This window comes from Scylla paramamosain, chromosome 10 (genome assembly GCF_035594125.1).
Source record: "Scylla paramamosain isolate STU-SP2022 chromosome 10, ASM3559412v1, whole genome shotgun sequence".
Taxonomy (NCBI): Eukaryota; Metazoa; Arthropoda; class Malacostraca; order Decapoda; family Portunidae; genus Scylla; species Scylla paramamosain.
In genome coordinates this window covers 24,969,061-24,986,931 of record NC_087160.1, presented here as the reverse complement: position 1 = coordinate 24,986,931, position 17,871 = coordinate 24,969,061, and the positions used below count along the sequence as shown (strand labels likewise).

Below are 17,871 nucleotides of genomic sequence, written 5' to 3'. Positions count from 1 at the left end.
GAGGAGAAGGAGAGAGGGACAAGGAGGGATGGAAGAGGCTGGTCAGAGAGGGATAGAGGGAAGAGATAAATCGAAAACGAGACGATAAATGAGAGGAATAAAATGAGAGGAGGTGAAGTGGACTAGATGTAATAAAAGGAAGAGGAGGAAGAATAAAGAGAGGGAAGATAAAATGGGATAGGATCGAGTACCAAGTTGGCGGATTTCAGGGCATATGGAGAGCAGATTGAGACAGAGCGGGGCGGGGGAGGTGGGAAGGAAATGGAGTGGGACGGGGACGGGGCAAGAAAAGGAAGGGAGGCAAGAAAAAAGAGAGGAAAGATAGAATGGCATGAATCGAGTACCAAGTTCGCGGATTTCAGAGCACATTGGGGAGCAGATTGAGACAGAGCGGGGCGGGGGAGGGTGTGGGGGTGTGGGGGTTGGTAAAGGAGGAGGGGTGAGTGGGGTGGGAATGGGGAGGGGGTGTGGTGGGGCACCGCTGCACCAACACTCCACCTGCCTGTGACCCCACCCGGTCAATGGCCCCGCCAGGGTCATGTTCCCACGCCTCCCACTCCTGTCCCCTCCACCGACACCTGATTCACTCTCTCACTCGCTCACTCTCTCACTCACTCAATCAGTCACTCGCGTCTACACTCATAACCTGATTGACTTGCTTACGTTACGTGTTAGCCATTTGTTTACTCGCTCCTTTGTTTACTGTGTAGTGTTGCCTCCTTACATCCTGTTTGAGTCGCTCACTTAACCACCCACAGATTTACCCACTCATTCATTCATTTACACTCATTTACATTTTCTGATACACCCATTCATTTACCCACTCACTCACTCACTCACTCACTCACTCACTCACTCACTCACTCACTTACTCACTCACTCACTCACTCACTCACTCACTCACGCACTCAGTCAGTCAGTCACTCGCTCACTCACGCAGTCCTTTGCTTCATTCAGTCTCCATCAGGAAATCTGTTCACACACTCACTGATCAAACTTCGCCGTGACAATGACCTTTTATTAATTCTCTCCTCCCATCATCGCTTCTCTCTCTCTTTGTCTCCTTGTTTACCTTTCTTTTGTAATGTTCTGTTTCGTTTCGTTTCTTTCTTTTTTTTTCCTTTTTTTGTTTCTTTCTTCTTACTTTTAGATTTCTTGTTTTTTTTTCTAGGTTTGCTTTTCCTTCTTTGTCTTTCACTTCGTTCTGTCTTTCATTTTTGTACATTTCGATTTTTCACTTTTTTTTTCTCCTTTGTTTACTTTTCGTCTTTTCTTTAATCTCTCTCTCTCTCTCTCTCTCTCTCTCTCTCTCTCTCTCTCTCTCTCTCTCTCTCTCTCTCTCTCTCTCTCTCTCTCTCTCTCTCTCTCTCTCTCTCTCTCATCACCATCCAATTTCACATAACCAGTACCTTTACCTTCTTGAGCAGCACTCCATACTTACTTACAAAATATTACTGGGCTATTTATTATGTATATACCAGAGAGAAACGTGGCCGGATTATCGGAGAGAAAAATACGAGTTCTCTTTGATATAAATTGTAGCGTGGGGGGAAAAAAATAACGTGAAAATCTGAATGCATTGTTATCAGGGTATAAGGTATTAGATTTTGTGACTGTTGTGTGTATCAGGGTTGTTTAGTTGTTTAGGTTGTTTGGTTTGTGTCATTGTTTTTTTTTTTTGTTTGTTTTCGTCTTATAAAAAAAAAAATTATGGTTGGTTGGAAGGAATTGGTGCGTGAAATGTGTATGTGTGTGTGTGTGTGTGTGTGTTTATTTGTGTTTTCTTTCATTCATTCTTTCGTTTTTTTCTTTCTTTTTATTTTCTTTCTTTATCCATTTATATATTAACCCATCTATTTATCTATCCATCTATCCATCCATCGATCTCTGTCTGTCTGTCTGTCGGTCTGTCGGTCTGTCTGTCTGTCTGTCTGTCGGTCTGTCGGTGTCTCTGTCTGCCTGCCTGTCTGTTTCTATCTGTTTATCTATGTATATCTATCTGTCTGTCTGTCTGTCTGTCTGTCTATTTATCTATATCTATCTATCTGTCTATACGTCTCTGTCTGTCTGTCTGTCTGTGTACCTAACTATATACTGTACATGTATGTTTATCAATCTTTTTTTTATTTATTTATTCATTTATTTATACATTTGCTCAGCCTTCTTATATATTACTGTTAATTTTCCCTACAAAATCGTGCATTTTATGAATATCGAGAAGCTACATAAGAACACAAAATAAATAAATAAATAAACTGAAGTACGTATATATACAAGTTATTAAACCTTCCTTAATTTGTATGTAAGTCACAGGCGAACATAACTGGTTCTGTTTGTTATGTACGAGCACCCAGACACAATACATTACACCACAAATGGAGCTGTGGGTATTAACTGCACATGATGGAGTCCTGCATTAAGTAGGCGTGGTAATGAAACCGTGAATGCCGCGAGGAGAGCGAGAGAGAAAGAGAGAAAGATGGGAGGGGAAGATAGAGGAAAAAGAAGAAGAAGAAAACAAAACAAAAAAAACACTGCATGACGTAACGAAAGCAATGAGCACCTTCAGCGGTTTTGTGTTCTCGTCATGCACCGCTTCCTTTTTGCTTACTTTATGTGCGGGTACTGACGTTATGTGCGCTGTGCTGTGCTTTCATTCGCTCGTGAGTATTTTATTGGTCCAGATCCGTGTTGTTAGTGGTGGTGGTGGTGGTGGTGGTGGGAAGGTTGTTGTTCTTGTTGTTGTTGTTTTATAGTTTTGGTGTTTGTTATCATTGAAAGAGTCCAGAGAAGGGATGTAATTGTGGTGTTGAGAGAGAGAGAGAGAGAGAGAGAGAGAGAGAGAGAGAGAGAGAGAGAGAGAGAGAGAGAGAGAGAGAGAGAGAGAGAGAGTGGGGGGTGAGGGAGAGGGAGAGCAGAGATTAGGAACACAACTTTTCGCAGAGAGACGAGGAACAAGAGAGAGAGAGAGAGAGAGAGAGAGAGAGAGAGAGAGAGAGAGAGAGAGAGAGAGAGAGAGAGAGAGAGAGATAAAAAGACAAATAGGAAGAAAACGAACTTAATAGTCTCATTCACCGCACGTTTTCTTCAATAAAAAAAAAAATTTAAAAACCAAATCGGGAAATACCCGCTCCCCTCACAAATAAAAAAGAAATAAAAATACATAGACACTAAACGATAAAAATAAATAAATAAATAAATAAATAAATAAACTCAAAAAATCAAACTAGAACCGGTGCATGCCAATCACGAGGAAGGATCAGAAGCAGTACCGGGACATTAACAAAATAAAATAAAGTAAAAATAAAATGAAAAAAAAAACAGGAAAGCGGGGAGGAAAGACACCACTACGCGAGAGATTAAGAAAAAGAGAGATGATATAAAAAAAAAAAAAAACGAATAACACGGGGACGAAATCGATACTGAGCAAGAACACGTTTCAGGTCACCCATAAATAAAGTGTTGCATTAAAAAAGGAAGGAAAAATAGGAAAAAAAAGGAAAAAAAGCCAAGGTACAAAGATCGAAAAACTGAAGGAAAAGATGATGGAGGTGATATTTTAAAGACTGTCCACCTCTCTCTCTCTCTCTCTCTCTCTCTCTCTCTCTCTCTCTCTCTCTCTCTCTCTCTCTCTCTCTCTCTCTCTCTCTCTCTCTCTCTCTCTCTCTTTATCTAGCGCAGACTTAACAAGAGAGCGGAAAAATTTCTTTATGAAAATAAGGAAGAAAGAGTAAATGAGAAAAAATATATATATAGAGAAGAAAGTGCATGGGAAGAATATAAGAAAATGTGAGGAGAGAGAGAGAGAGAGAGAGAGAGAGAGAGAGAGAGAGAGAGAGAGAGAGAGAGAGAGAGAGAGAGAGAGAGAGAGAGAGAGAGAGTATATGTGTGTGTAAACGTGAATTTATTTTGAGTTTAATGACTATGTTGAGATACTAATTGAATACTCAGGTAATTCGAATTAGCAGGAACGAGGAAGCAGGGTACTTGTGGTGGGGCAAGAACTGGGTAAATAATTATTAGACGCGTTCAGGGGAGCTGTCAATGAGAACGAACAGGAAGAAGGTTGTGCCTCGAGAGAGAAAATGTGCAAGGAAGTGTCTGACAAGAAGGAAAAAAGAAGAAATGTTTGCAAGGTCATGATCATGTGGGAAGAGAGAGAGAGAGAGAGAGAGAGAGAGAGAGAGAGAGAGAGAGAGAGAGAGAGAGAGAGAGAGAGAGAGAGAGATTAAGAGCTTTATAATCGTGCGTGTTGTAACTTAGATAGAATTGTTGCCAAAATAAACCAAAACATCGAAATACTGGTGAAAAAATCTTTGTACTGGAATGAGACTCATGTGGCTTAAGTGAACAACTCAATCTTTCGGGATCCTGCCCGGGAAAAAAAAAAAAGCTGGAGATGAATGGCAGCGGAACTTTCCATCTCGAGACATCTTGACAGCGGCGTGAGAGGCAGAACGCGTATGTCCGTCATAAATTGTTCATTTTAGCCAACACGCGCCGAAGTTCGTCATAATACTGAAATTTCTGCTTTTCTTTATGTTTTTACATGACTTGCTATACCTCTGTGAAAGTGTTCATGGTGTTAATTTTACGGCGGAGTGTTTTGTTTCAACTTTTCAAACGGTGAAGTCTGCCAAAAAGTTGAAATTTTTGTTTTTCTTTGTTTTTCTTTTATTTTCTTTTATTTTCTTTTTTTCTAGCGACTTGCTAAGCCTCTCAAAGATGTTCACGGTGTGTCTTTTACAGTGAATAGTTTTGTTTCGTCTTTCCCATGGGCGGAGTTCATCGTGATGCAGTGATGTGTCTTGTTCTTTTGTTTCTTATTCCATGACTTCTTGTGTTTCGTAAGAGAAAAAAAAAATTCACCGTGTTAGTTTTACGCAAAGGAAATTTGTTCATCCCTTCCACGAAAGAAGGTGTCATCACACTGAAGATTTAAATTTTTTTTTTTCCTTTTTTGTTTCCTTCACATTTCACGACGCGCTTTGCCTCATGAGAAAGTTCACTGTACTGTGTTAACGTGAAGATGAAGAAGACTTTAATCCTTGTTTTCTTCATTAAGTAAACAAAACAGTAGTGAATTGAACTTATACTATAATGTCACGTTTTTTTTTTTTTATCATCATCTAACTCAAATTCTGTTAGTATTCTTCATATATACCTATTAATAGTTACTCTGCTGCGTCTAACAAGAAAAAGGTGCGTTAGTATTCAGCTTGCACGTATATTTTATTGCAGTTATTAATTATTTCCGTGTTTGGGTGAACCGTATATTTTTTTCTTACATATAAAGCAACTTAGTAATAGTGTTTGCAATATACTCTTTGCCTTGTTGCCTTCTTTATTCAGTAAATCTGTGGTCAGTGTGTCTATTTTTCTATCTATCTATCCATACTTATCTATCTACCAATTTATTTATCTATCCATTTATCTATCTTTATCTATCTTTTTATCTACCTACCTACCTGTCTACCTGTCTACCTATCTATCCATCTGTCTCTATGTGTGTGTGTGTGTGTGTGTGTGTGTGTGTGTGTGTGGTTTCGGAGTGTACCTTTAACTGCCGTACCTTCGTCTCTTCATCGCCCGAGCGTCCGGAGTGTGGTAGTAATGCCAGGCTGTGGTGATGCGGCGGGTACTGGTGAGGAGGGAGATGATGGCGGCCCTGGCTGTGATGGGAAGCCGAGGGAGTGATGATGACGGGTAATGGTGGTGATTGTGATAGTGGTGATGGTGGTGGTGAGAGAGAGAGAGAGAGAGAGAGAGAGAGAGAGAGAGAGAGAGAGAGAGAGAGAGAGAGAGAGAGAGAGAGAGAGAGAGAGAGAGAGAGAGAGAGAGAGAGAGAGAGAGAGAGAGAGAGTCATGTAAAAAAATGGAATGACAGACAGGCAGGAATATAAGGAAATGGGGTAGGGGAAAATAAGATTGCATTTCCTTTTTCGTGAATTGTAAGATAATAAGGAAATAGAATTGGGTTATGAATAAGATACACTGAAGAAAAATGAAAATAGGAGACGAACGAAAGAAAATGTGAGAACGAAAGAGAAATTACTGAGAAATTCTTTGCCATAATTTTCGTGTCTCTCTCTCTCTCTCTCTCTCTCTCTCTCTCTCTCTCTCTCTCTCTCTCTCTCTCTCTCTCTCTCTCTCTCTCTCTCTCTCTCTCTCTCTCATTAATAGAGAAAGGTAATTTAGGTGCATAGATAAATAAGAAGAAGAAAGATTAATTACGTAATAACTTAATGCCAAGAAAAATAAATAAGGAGGAGGAGAAAGAAGGTAAAGGCAGAAAAAGTGAAGAAGAGAAAATATAAAAAAGACAGATGAAATATGCAATAACGAAAATAAGAAAATACAGCACACACCTTCCTTGCACCTGAGTAATTATTGAATTCCCGCTTTGCTCACCTGTTCCCGTACACTGCCCTCCACCTTTGTGACTGTCTGCCTGCCTCTTCCTCTTCCCCTCCCCTTTCCCCCTTCCTCATCCCTCTCCCCTTCCTCTTCCTTTTTTCCCTTCCTCCTTCCCTCAGTCTCCCTCCCCGTCCTCTTCCTCTTTCCCTTCCTCTTTCCCCATCCCCCTCCCCGTCCTCTTCCCCTTCCCTTCCCCTTCCCCATCCCCCTTCCCCCTTCCCCTTCCTTCCTTCTCACCACCTCCGTGAACCGCAAGGGAGAGACGAAATCCTGTAACGATATTAATCTTCCTCGTGCTCTTCCTCCTCCTCCTCCTCCTCCTCCTCCTCCTCCTTTTCTTCAGGTCGCTGAATTTTAGAGTTCTTTACCTTCTAATGTTGCCATCTGTTTAACAATTTATACAGTGACTGCCGCGTGATACAAGGACTGCCACGTGTTGGCCTGATGGCTTATTGCAGCTTCCCTTATTTTCTTACGGTCTTATGTTCCAGCTTTCAAGATCAGTTTAGGCAATCACTTAGACTCTAGACCGATACTAGGACGGTATGCATTGCCTTAACAAACTTAAAACTCTTGAGATATTTTTTTTATAACTGCTTGGTATACCCGTGTAGTTGTAATAATAATTTTGATATCGTCCTTGTGAAAATTTCTATGCAGTTTTCCTCTATTGCACGGTATCTTTCCCTTTCCCGGTTGCCACTGTTGGAGAGAGCGACTGACGGGGAGCAGCCTTCACCTGTACTATCAGTTGTCTGTTACTTTAGATTACATACATACTACAGCACATTACAAACAGCCATGTGAGGACCAACAAATGTGTTGCTGTTTGTTCTCCGTTTATGTTTTATGTTCCTCCTCCTCCTCCAAAAAAAAAAAAATGACATTAGACCGTATAATTGCAATACAGGAGCTGTTAAAAGGAGGAATATCAAAAAAAAAAAGAGGTGGGGAAGGATCAGTAAGAAATGAAAGACGAGGAGATGAAAGAGCTGACGGGAGAAGAGGAGTTCTTTTTATGGTTTAATAGTCACAATAATAGTGATAATGGTCAGTAATGGGGATGTAGGTGGTAAGAAGGCGAGTTAATTATCGGGTAAAGAGTCGTGCGGTGAGAGGCGAGGGGCAGCGTGATGGTGGTGGTGGCGGTGGTGGTGGTGGTAGTGGTGGTGGTGGTGGTAGTGGTGGTGGTGGTGGTGGCCTTTGTTGTTAAGATGCTCCTGTGCTGTAGTTCACTTTATCTTGCTTCTAACCTTCTAACCTCGCCTTTGTTGACTTCCTGTGAGGGGGATGGTGTAATTATAGTGGATGTAATAGTAGTAATTGTATTAGTAGTAGTAATAGTAGCAATAGTAGTAGTAGTGGTAGTAGTAATAGTAGTAGTAGTAGTAGTAGTAGTAGTAGTAGTAGTAGTAGTAAGTAGTAGAAGTAGTAGTAGCAGTAGTAGTAGTGGTAGTAGTAGTAGTAGTAGTAGTAGTAGTAGAAGTAACAGCAGTAGTAGCAGCAACAATAACAACAGCAGCAGCAGGCAACAGTTGCAGCAGTAGGAACAGCTCCGGTAGTAGAAGTGTTGGTAGATTATTACCAGTAACAGTACTAGTAGTCTAGTAGTTGTAGCGTAGTACTTGGATTATTACCAGTAGTAGTAGTAGTAGTAGTAGTAGTAGTAGAAGTAAAAGGAATAGGAGAGAGAGAGAGAGAGAGAGAGAGAGAGAGAGAGAGAGAGAGAGAGAGAGAGAGAGAGAGAGAGAGAGAGAGAGAGAGAGAGGTGAGTCAGCCGGTGACCACTGAACGAAAGCAGCTGGATGGATGGAACGTTAAGGAAAAGGAGCGAAGATTAGCACGAAGACATACCTGATTACCTCAACCTTCCCTGCCTCACGTGTCCCGCGCTGCACTTCAGGGCGAGTTTTATCCCCTCGCTGTTTTGTTAATGGTCGTCTCCTAATCGCGGGAGGACGAGGAATATAAGTGTAATGATGGATGTAAATTATGGTTATGTACTGCTAAATTAAATGCTGTAAACTTTAAATATTGCGAAGGAAAATTGTGCAAGATGACAAAATAGCGTATATCTTGTTTCTCTAAAAATGGTATTCGTAAAAAGTTGTATATCCTCTTTAGGAACCATCTTTTTTTTCCTTTTGACAAGAAGATACACGTGTTAAGTAGTATATTTGAAGAAAACTCAAATTTTCGGTCTAAAATATGCGAGTTTTGTATGTTTTGTACGGGAAGCAAAATGATACAAGATGACAAAATAACGCAAGACTTCTTTCTTAAAAAAAATAAATGATAAATAAATTAGTGAAATGAAATAAAAAAAAGTATCCATAAAAACTTGCATATTCTCTCTAGGAAACATCCTTTTTTTATGATGAAGTACACACGTGTGAAATATATTTGAAGAAAACTCAAAATTTATACTCTAAAATATACGACTATTTGAAGAAAAAAAAAAACTAATAAAAACTAGAATCATGTGAATATAAATCGATAATGAACACGCCTTATTTAGCCTCGCGAGGAATGAATCTTGCACACATCACCAATGAGATACAATAATGTCATACAATTGAGGGACACTTATTACGAATTATACAATAATTAAGTCAAGCAGTGTCCGATAGTACGAGTATTGCTAATTATTTTTTTTCCCAGGTTAGCCTCCAACTCTGTCTGTCCTGGAGGAGACAGACTGTGGCATGCGCCTGGGAGGAGGAGGAGGAGGAGGAGGAGGAGGAGGAGGAGGAGGAGGAGGAGGAGGAGGAGGAGGACAGAGAAAGAGAGAGAAGGACAAGTTAAGGTGAAAGAACTTTGCTACTGAAATCGAGAGAGAGAGAGAGAGAGAGAGAGAGAGAAGAGAGAGAGAGAGAGAGAGAGAGGAGAGAGAGAGGAGAGAGAGAGAGAGAGAGAGAGAGAGAGGAGAGAGAGAAACATAAACACATATATCCCAATGGCAGTAGGGAAGAAAATAGGTGCGGAGAGAGAGAGAGAGAGAGAGAGAGAGAGAGAGAGAGAGAGAGAGAGAGAGAGAGAGAGAGAGAGAGAGAGAGAGAGAGAGGAGCAATGCCAAGGTGATCAGCTTTCCGGGAGAAGAGAACGTGAGGAGAGGGAGGGAGGGAGAGGGGGGAGGATGCGGGGGGTGAGAGCAGACTTTCGGAATTTCTCTCCTTACTAAAATTTCAAGGGTAAGGTCGTGTGTGTCTTGAAGGTTAAATGCGTAAGGCGGAGCTACCTGTGCAGTGCTGTGACCCCTTGCTCTGCTCTGCTCTGCTCTGCTACTGCTACTGGTACTGGTGGTGGTGGTGGTGATAGTGGTGAGTGTGATGTTGTTGTTGTTGTTGTTGTTGTTATTTTATTATTATTATTGTTGTTGTTGTTGTTGTTGTTGTTGTTGTTGTTGTTGTTGTTGTTGTTGTTGTTGTTGTTACCATTTGTACTACTAATACTATGCTACTACTACTACTACTACTTTCACTACTACTACTACTACTACTACTACTACTACTACTACTACTACTACTACTACTTCAACAACAACAACAACAACAACAACAACAACAACAACAACAGCAACAGCACTACTACTCTACTACTTTCACTACTACTACTACTACTACTACTACTACTACTACTACTACTACTACTACTACTACTACTACTACTACTACTACTTCAACAACAACAACAACAACAACAACAACAACAACAACAACAACAACAACAGCAACAACAACCACAACAACAGCAACAACAACAACAGGTACTACTGCTACTACTACTACTACTACTACTACTACCACCACTACTACTACTACTACTATTACTACTACTACTACTACTACTACTACTACTACTACTACTACTACTACTGCTGCTGCTGCTGCTACTACTATTTTTACTACTATTACTAATACCACCACCACCACCACCACCACCACTACTACTACTACTACTACTACTACTACTACTACTCTACTACTACTACTACTACTACTACTACTACTACTACTACTACTACTACTACCTACCACCACCACCACCACCACCACCACTATCATCAGCCTCCTTAACCTCTCCATACCTGCTTCTAATTACTCCTCTTCTACCTGGTTCATAGTCGTGTAAGGTTAATGAGGGTCGTTGTTGGGGGGGGGGAGGAAGTGATGGAGAGGACGTGTCGGGGAGGACGAATTAGGGGGGGGAGGCCTATTGGAGGAGGAGAACTGGCTAAGGGAGAATAAAGGAATGGGGGAAATTGGGGAAGAGGGATGAAGGAGGAAAGTGTGAAGTGAATAATAGTTTATCATGGAAAGGGAAGGGGAGTTGGATAATGGAAGAGGAAAGGGAGGGAAGGGTAAAGGGGTTGGTGGCGTGTGGTTATGGTGGAGAGGGAGAAAAGAAAGAAGGGAGAGAGAAAAAAGAGGATGGGAGGAAGATATTGTATTTTGTATGTTGTATATTTAATTTTTAATTTATATATTTTTTTCTTCTTTTTGTGTATATCTCTGTTTTCTGTGTTTGTAAGTACCTATGTATGTACATATGTATGGATATATGTATGCATTGTTTATGTGTATACGCGTGTATTATAAATTCATGTATGTATATATGTCTGCATTCATATGAGTAACAATTCTAATAAGCACGTCTTTCCCTCTTTCAGCATTTTAATATATCAGCTTCTCATATTTGATTTTCCCAAGAAGGTTGTTATTTTTGCATATTTTATCCCCGCGCGGTGCATTGCCCTGACGGAACACGGTGGTAAAAGATTCGAACCTCTCCTCATTCCTAATCGAGTCCCCTTGACTTGAAAATAGAGACACAGGTGAGGCGGCGCACTTGTGTTCTTTTGTACCTGTGAGTGGCGTGTGTGCAGCTGCTGACCTAATGCAACAAGAACCTGCTGTTTCTTCCCCAATGTGTTTTTTTTTCCTTTTTAAGTTTCTAATAATTGGCAGTTTTGTTCGTTACCTGTACTAACTCTTCGTGTCTTAATGGCAGGTATATTATTATTCTCCATCAGTCTATCGTCTCTCTCTCTCTCTCTCTCTCTCTCTCTCTCTCTCTCTCTCTCTCTCTCTCTCTCTCTCTCTCTCTCTCTCTCTCTCTCTCTTGTGGTTTTATAACTGTCCGTTTTTTTATTTCTTCATTAAATTTCAGTGGCCATTGTTTTTATCAGTTTACATTTCATCAGTGTGTGTTTGTTTTGTATCTCCCTCACCAGTTTACTACTTTTATTTATGTGTTTTCTGTCCCCATGTTTTTCCTGATGTAGTTGCTTTCTTACTTGTTTATTCATATTTTTGTCACACTGTGTTTTCTCCTTCCACTTAAGCTCCCAAAAGTCAAGTTGTTGGTTTAATTGAAGTTATTGTTGAATATTACCTATATATGTTAATCCGGTAATCAAAAGATGCTATATTACGTTGAAGTTAAATTTTCTTTGATGTGAAGGGGAAGCTGAAGTTCTTTGTTCAAGTTTAACAATGAAGTCGTTCTGTAGTTGCAGCGAAGTTTGTGTCAAGATGAATCAAATTTATGTAAATCCGGTAAGTAAGAAAAGACAGGATTAGAAAAAACACAAGAAAGGATAAAATCTTTTGGACACAAAGAAATGCAGTTGGTGGAAAGAAACTCGTTTCTTTGTATACTTACCTGTGAAGTAATTTTTCACTTCATTTAGTGTAGCATATTCGAAAAAAATACCCTTTTTCTGACATCTGTGAAGAAATTCATCTTTGTATAAAATTTTGTATAACCAATTTGAAAAACTACCAACCTTTTATTCTATTTTGGGCCATAAATTTAGTACAGCAAGTAACAAAAACGAAAAAAAAAAAAAAAGAAAAAAAAATGCGGGACTTTTTTCCTAACTTATCTGTACAGTGATTTTTTCGGGTCATAAATTTAGTACGGCAAGTAACGAGAAAATAGGTAAATCTCTCCAACTTACCTGTGAAGTGATTTTCCGCCTCATCAGTTCAGCCGTGTCCAGCCATAGGCCTGTGGAGCCGCGAAGGCCGCCGCGGTGCAGGTTCAAGGCCAGAGACCGGTTCCTGGCCACAATGGACGGCTCGTAACACCCGCCATGGCCCGCCCGATTAGCTATGACCTCACCACCACCACCCACCACCACCACCACCACCGCCGCCGCATCGCTACCACCTCACCACCGCACCGCTACCACCACTGCTACCACCGCACCACCGCACCGCTACCACACCACCACCAGCAACGCCTCCACCACCACCACCACCACCACCCACCCACCGCACCGCTAACACCTCACCACCACATGGGCATAATCACTACACCACCACCACCACCACCACTACCTACATCCCTCCCATATATTCTACCACCACCGCTACCTCTAGTCCTCATCCCTATTCTACTGTTCTTGTCCTTGTCCCTTCCCTCCACTGCTGTATATTCTTCCCATTCATCCTTACCATCCCCATCCTTTCTATTACCTCCCTGTAGTATGTAGGCTAGAGTCTCCTCACACGCCCCTTCTCATTTATTTATTTATTTATTTATATTTTTTTACATGTTAATTCATTTATTGCTATTTTGTACATCTTTCCTTAATTAACTTTTGGGGTCATTTCTTCTCATTCTACAGCCATATTCATACATCGTACTGGCTAGAAACTTCAAAATCTATGCTTCTTTTTCATCCCTTTTTTCATGCTGGTGTTTATAGATTTAATACATTAGTTTTAATGGTGTGAAAGTGTTAAGGGATCTGGCTAAGGACACACAGCTATATATAAAAAAAATCCTTGCTGAATCATATCAGGAGAGTAATAAAAGCGTTGATTAATTTAGTTCTTGAGGTGTTTTGTTAATATACCCAATACTACGGCACCAGTTGTTTCTCTTCCTTTTCCCTTCCCTCCGTTCCCCTTTATTGCCCACCTTCTCCTATCACCATCACCATCTTCTTCACACTGCAGCTCTTTCTTCTCCCCACCATCTCGACTCCCGCCACTGATGTATCGCTACCATTCCAAACTGCGTCAATATAAATTTGCATCTTTGTTTTTTTTTTTTTTTCAAGTAACCTTCACCTTTTCTCCTCTTCTTCTTCTTCTTACTCCTCCTCCTCCTCCTCCTCCTCCTCCTCCTCCTATATAACCAGTATCAGCTTCTTTAGAAAAATATAAAACGTAGATTAAACCCAAAAAGTCAGGACTCTTTCTCTCTCCTCTCTCTCTCTCTCTCTCTCTCTCTCTCTCTCTCTCTCGCTCTCTCTCTCTCTCTCTCTCTCTCTCTCTCTCTCTCTCTCTCTCTCTCTCTCTCTCTCTCTCATAACTCAAAAGAAACATTGGAAAATACACGTATCATGGGGCACACACACACACACACACACACACACACACACACACACACACACACACACACACACACACACACACACACACACACACACACACACACACACACACACACACACACACACACACACACACACACACACACACACACACACACACACACCTCTCCTTGTTATTGTTGGCGGTGCAAGGAGCCTCGTGATGCTTCCTCAAAAATGGTTTATAAACATGCGAGATCATTGCCCCTTAGAAAGAGAGAGAGAGAGAGAGAGAGAGAGAGAGAGAGAGAGAGAGAGAGAGAGAGAGAGAGAGAGAGAGAGAGAGAGAGAGAGAGAGAGAGGGGAGGGGTGGTATGTAACGAGAGAAAAAAAAAATCGAAAAAAAAAACAAGAATGGTGAAAAAATATTGAGCAAAAAGGAAGTAAAGGAGAGGAGTACAGCGGAAAATAATAAGAGCAAGATAAAAAATAAAAAAGAAACACGTATCGACGAGACTTAAAAGGTAATGGATGAACCAAAACAAAAAAAGGAAGAGTTTGTAAAAGCAGAACCAGGAAGCGAATAAAGCAATGATATAAAAAAAAATTGTGTATGTAACTGTGAATACAACTTAATTATGTGCAGTACAACCTCTCTCTCTCTCTCTCTCTCTCTCTCTCTCTCTCTCTCTCTCTCTCTCTCTCTCTCTCTCTCTCTCTCTCTCTCTCTCTCTCTGTCTCTCTCTCTCAGTATCGTCACAACCACGTAATAATTAGGAGCCAAAACATAAATACTGAAGATGAACAATGGAAAGAAATATTTATAAACCAAAACATAAAAAAAAAACACAACACGAAAAATAGGAAGAAAAAAACACGACTAATGCAAACGAATAATGATAACAGTACCGAGGAACCGCAAGGTGGGCGCCGAAACACCTGCCATTCAGAGATTCCTTCTAGTACAATGCGCAGAACCTAACTTATATTTGTCCACCTGTGCATTCCGTGGTTATGGAGAAGTAGTGATGGATACCTGTTTACTTATGTTTCACGGTTAATTTCTCTCTCTCTCTCTCTCTCTCTCTCTCTCTCTCTCTCTCTCTCTCTCTCTCTCCTCTCTCTCTCTCTCTCTCTCTCTCTCTCTCTCTCTCTCTCTCTCTCTGTTTGTCTGTCCATTAGTGTATATATCTATTTATCCACCTGTTTTTATCTATGTATCTGTCTGTCTGTCTGTCCGTCTGTCTGTTCCTCTATCTACCTATTTATCTACCTAGCGGTTTATAGAGTTCACACTCTTTTAGTATCGTTTGGATTCCAAAGTAAACACAATAATTTTTTAATCGCAGCTGCATTAAACGGTTAGACAAAGTAACATAAGGGAATATAAAGGAAAAAGTCAACGAAAACAGACTTGCAGGATCTGAGGAAGCTGTTTGTGGGAGCTGCAAGAACTTCACTGACCTTCAAATAAGGAAGCAAGTGGGCAGGACTGAGGAAGCGCGGAGAGAAAAGGAAATACTGGTGGAGTGGTGCCCAGTGTACCCACGCGGTGAGAAAATGCAAGTTGAAGATTGGTTTCCGCGTATTTACCTAACCGGTTTGTAGACGTGGCAATAATGTGATCTCTAAATATTTACAATGCGACAGAGGAAAATGTTTACTTTTATTCGATCTAAAGTGTTTAACCGCAGCTCCTAAATTCCTCGTTGTTGATGATTTTTAGTTGACAGTAAGTTGTCGCTGTCAATGATGCTTTTGAATCAGGTGAAGCTTTAATACCCTTTCATTAAATCGCCTCCCGGTTGTTGTTTGGATAAGAAAAACAAATTGAGTTCTTTAAGATGCCGTTCCCATCACTTTACCGAGTAATGTAGGAGTCATATTGCCATTGTGTCATACTGAAGCATTTCTACGTTAACATTGCTTACCTATTTGTGTTCCCAGCCAACGGGACGATCAAAGCTGCCCTGAACTTGTTTCTTATGACTTGCTGTGGTGAATTTACTTGCAATTTTCGTGTTGTCTCTAAACCGATATTTTGATAACCAATTGTCGATATTATTAATGTGTATTCACTTTTCCACTGTTGCGGCCGTCACTCGTCGAAATCCATAGCACTGTAAAATATCTAACGGACACACGAAGAAAAGAGAAAGAATTGATGAATTTTCCGTCCTTTGTAGTACGTTGCAAGACAATATCTTCAGCACAAAAATGTGAGCTTGAAATTTGTGTATGTGATTATAGGAAATATTGTTTATCAGGGCAAGGGTTAATAGATAGATTGAAAGGTGAAATAATTGTGGTGCATCACTGATCTCGCCAACTACGGTGAACTGACTCCGTAAGAAATATTTGTCGGGCGAGGATGAGGAATAGCTGGAATTACATTGGAAGAACAGCAAATTCAATGAGCTATCAAAAAGGAGGTACAAGAGTAAGGAAAGCAAGAAGTACTATAACAAAAGAATCAAGGAGAAGGTGGAGGGGAAAGAGGAAAGGGTGGAAACAGGTTTTTAAATCAGAATGTTTAGAATAAGAAAAATGCAACACAAACAAATAATTTACTGAATCTCCTTTACGTCTGCCCCTTCCTGTAAATTTTGGTGAATTCTTCCTCCTCTTTCTTGTGTTCCTCCTCCTTCGTGTGTTTGGACTGGCTGGTTTTCTTACTACTGCTGTTACTACTACTACTACTACTATTACTACTACTACTACTACTACTACTACTACTACTACTACTACTACTACTACTACTACTACTACTACTACTACTACTACTACTACCACAACCACCACCACCACCACCACCACCACCACCACCACCACCACCACCACTTCTATTACTACTACGACACTAGTATAAGAAAAATAAATGATAATTGTTTCTCGACCCAGACAACACGGCCTAGACTGCATTAGTGACGTGAGTGACCCGGACAGGTGGGGAGGGGGTGAAGGTGAACGCGCTCAGGTAAGCTTAATTAAGGAGAACTGTATAGCCAGGTTACACAAGGAGACTGTTAAGGAGAAATACGTACTTGCTTGCACACACACACACACACACACACACACACACACACACACACACACACACACACACACACACAGAGAGAGAGAGAGAGAGAGAGAGAGAGAGAGAGAGAGAGAGAGAGAGAGAGAGAGGAGAGAGAGAGAGAGAGAGAGAGAGAGATAATACTATAACTAGTCCTTCATTGTGTATCTAAGGTCAGTAACGCAGCCTCGACCTCACCTTATTTCCTCTCTCTCCCCCTCTCTCTCTTTCTCCCTCCCTCCCTCTCCCCACCTTGCTGTTTCTCTTCCTTCTTTTTCTCTTCCCAGTCATGGAGGGAATCCTAAGCAAACTGTGTGTGTGTGTGTGTGTGTGTGTGTGTGTGTGTGTGTGTGTGTGTGTCCGCACTTTCCTCAGACAACTTAGGGTCAAAAAGCGTAAACTTTCCCCCACAAAACGGTCCTTTTGTTGATCCTTCCTTCTCTTATCGCCCTTTCTTTCCTCCCTCCCGGCCTCCTTCCCTCTCTCCTTCTCTCTCTTCTCTCCTTTCATCTTTTCCTTTTCTCCCTCCTCCCTCTCCTTTTTTTCTTCTCTGCTTTTCTTCCTTTCCTCTATCCGTAATTCCTACATTCCTCAATTACCTTCTCTCTCTTCTTCCTTGTCCCCTTTTTTCTTTCCTTTCTCTCTTTCTATCCCTCCTTTTTCATTTCATTTTCTTTTCTCCCTTTCCTTTCTTCTTCGGTCTAACCCTTCCTCTCCTTCCCTCTTTCCTTTCTTTCTGCCTACCTTTGTCTTCCTTTCTCCTTCCTGCCTTCGCCCTGTCTTTCCTTCCTCTCTTCTAACCTCGCCCTGACCCTTTCTGCTCTTCCCCTTAGTTTTTTTTTTTTTTCTCTCACTCCTCCCTCTCTTTCCCCTCCTCTCTGCCTCTTCCGCCTACTCTTCAATAACAAGTTTTCTTCGTCGTATTCTCTTTTCTCTTCTTTTTATTTCCTTCTTTTACCGTTTTTCCTCTGAATTCATTTTTCTTCTTCATTTTTTCCTCCTTCTTTTTGTTTTCCGGTTTCTTTTTTCCTCCTTTCTTCCTGATTTCTAATATCTATTTCCTTTCGTC

The 17,871-nt window shown here is 40.9% G+C and overlaps 1 long non-coding RNA gene across 1 annotated transcript in view; it reads left to right on the top strand.

Moving 5' to 3' along the window:
• LOC135104423 (uncharacterized) overlaps positions 1-13,173 on the top strand; it is a 122,872-nt gene extending 109,699 nt beyond the window's left edge. The window contains exon 4 of the long non-coding RNA XR_010270434.1: positions 12,407-13,173. This is a non-coding gene — a long non-coding RNA (uncharacterized LOC135104423). The remainder of the gene's footprint in view (positions 1-12,406) is intronic.
• Positions 13,174-17,871: the final 4,698 nt, after the last annotated feature.